This window comes from Gymnoscopelus microlampas, assembly GCF_963454915.1.
Source record: "Gymnoscopelus microlampas genome assembly, chromosome: 5".
Classification (NCBI taxonomy): Eukaryota; Metazoa; Chordata; class Actinopteri; order Myctophiformes; family Myctophidae; genus Gymnoscopelus; species Gymnoscopelus microlampas.
In genome coordinates this window covers 1,313,201-1,315,700 of record NC_139942.1, presented here as the reverse complement: position 1 = coordinate 1,315,700, position 2,500 = coordinate 1,313,201, and positions in this window count along the sequence as shown.

The window sequence follows — 2,500 nt, the reverse complement described above, 5'->3', positions numbered from 1 at the left end:
CTGGGCCACATTCACAAACTTGTGCTCCGTGGCCTGCAATTTGGAGGATTGCAAAAGACAAGAGTGTGTGTGTGTGTGTGTGTGTGTGTGTGTGTGTGTGTGTGTGTGTGTGTGTGTGTGTGTGTGTGTGTGTGTGTGTGTGTGTGTGTGTGTGTGTGTGTGTGTGTGTGTGTGTGTGTGTGTGTGTGTGTGTGAGAGAGTGAGTCTAGGGGGTGGTGGTGGGGGGGGGGGGGGGGGTTGTGCTAGTCCAGAGTCAGTGGGGGCTGAGTATGTGAGAGGGTGAGGGGGACGGGCTGGGAGAGAGAGTGGTCTATACCAGTCTGGATTCTGGTATAGACCACTCATTTCCCCTTTTCCACCTCCCACCTCTGTTTTTCTTTTTCATAAAACACAGACTCCTTGAAATCTTTCCAGGTCATCTCCTTGTCCATGCCCTGGTCTTTGTACAAGGAAAGGACTTTGGCTGGACAGTATATGTACTTTCCCGCAACACCAGGGAAGCCTGTGTGCACATGAGGACTGTTTGGTCCCTGCTTCAGTGCCTTGTGGCAGAAACGGCACAAACGCCCTGTGGGTTGCTGGGAGTCTGACCGTTTCCTCTTTTGCCCTCTCTCCTCCACCCTCTTCTTTGTGTTCTCCAGTTCCTGCGGAAAGAATTTGGTCTGTACAAAGTCTTTAAAGGGCATTCTAGGATTTGTTAGACCCTCAGCACCATAGGCCTTGTACACCTTAGTGGAGCAGTAGAAATAGCGAACAGTGCCTTGCTGGTAGAAGTAGTGGATGGAGGAGCCGTCATTTTCGAACATGGACTTTGGCTGACCGCAGGACAGACATGTTTTTGTTTGTTTCTTGCGCCCTGGCTGTTGTTGTTGTTGTTGTTGTTGTTGTTGGTGCTGCTGCTGCCTCTCCATGATGCCTATCACAATGCCTTCAATGGACGCCTCTGTCAAAGCTGTGGCTGCAGCAGGTTCATGTGGATTGACAACCGCTGGTGGCATGGAAACCACAGGCACACTTATGGTCTCACTCCCCTCTGTCAAAGAGTGCCATAGCTGCTGTCTCTCCTGGAGATTCTCTGGGCTGGTGTTTAGAGAGGAGCTGGTGTTCAGTAGCTTGGCCCTGTACTTCACATACTGCGAAATGTGATGTTTCGTTGTTGGGTGGAGCATGCTGTTTGGGTCAGTTGCAGAGTTATTAACAGCAGCATATTCCTGGTCCACGCGTGTCAGCATGTCCTTCTGTCCATGATATTTGTTTAGCAGGTTGTTGATCGCCTCCTTCATAGGGGATGTCCAACGCTTATGGTCCAACACAAACACTCTCCCACCAGTCTTCACTGGTCCAGTGCGGGCACTGCTCGGTGATGCCTGCAAGGGCAGCGGGGGTGGCATCCAAGTAGTTTCTACAAGAGAGTAAAATAAGTAATGAAACTAATTATTAAAGCCTATATCTGATCAAGCACATTTTTAAAGAAAAAATAAATATATATATATAAATAAATAAATAAATCCTTGCAAAAATATAAAGGCTAACAAATTATTACATTTTCTACATTTCCTTGATCATAATCATTTTATTAGTCTGGGATGGCTCACAGTAGCTAACAGAGTACAGCACCTTGCATTGGGCCTGGTGTTCAAGATACACAACACCACCAAGATACCCAAGTACCTGACAGACTACTTCCTTAAAGTCAAGGATCGTCACAATTACAACACCAGAGGTAGCTCCACAGATCATGTCCAACCCAGACATAGCTCAAACAAAGGGTTAAACTCATTCTCTTGCTATGCCACTAAAATGTGGAACGCCCTACCGAAGGCTTTAAAAGAGCACACATCCCTTCCCTCATTCAAAGCCGCACTGAAGAGCCACTTACAAGCTGGTACTTCTAGAAAATGGTAAACGTAAACCGACATTCCTCCGTAAAACAGTATTCCCATTGTAAATGCCATATCTCTCCCCTTCATTGTAAATATCCTTTGTTTCCCATTGTAAATCCCATTTCCCCCCCCTCTGTACTTTTTTATTTTTATTATTGACTGTAAATAATGTATATACTTTTTCTCTCTCTCATCTACTGCATAGTACCATGTTTTATTGGTATGTCATTCAATGATATATGAGTTAAAAAAGGGATCCCAATTTAAAATAAGCCTAACAGCTTTCTTGAGTGTCCTTTTAGTTGACCTTGTACCAGTGAACTGTACTGTCATGAAACTGTACCTTTTCTATGCAAACGGCTAATAACATTTTCAATCAATCAATCAATCAATCAATCAATCAATCAATCACGTTTCAGATTTGGTAATGTGAACAGTGACATTTACATTTAATTTAAACATACAAGACAAAGGTGACAGAGCAGGGCACCGCAGGGAGTCGCACCCTGTATCCAGTGGAAGTACTACTACCAGTGCCTGGTTTGCTTTGAGAACACCATGTCTTTAGTTGCATGTGTGAATACAGCTGTTACACCACAGATCAACATTAAACATTT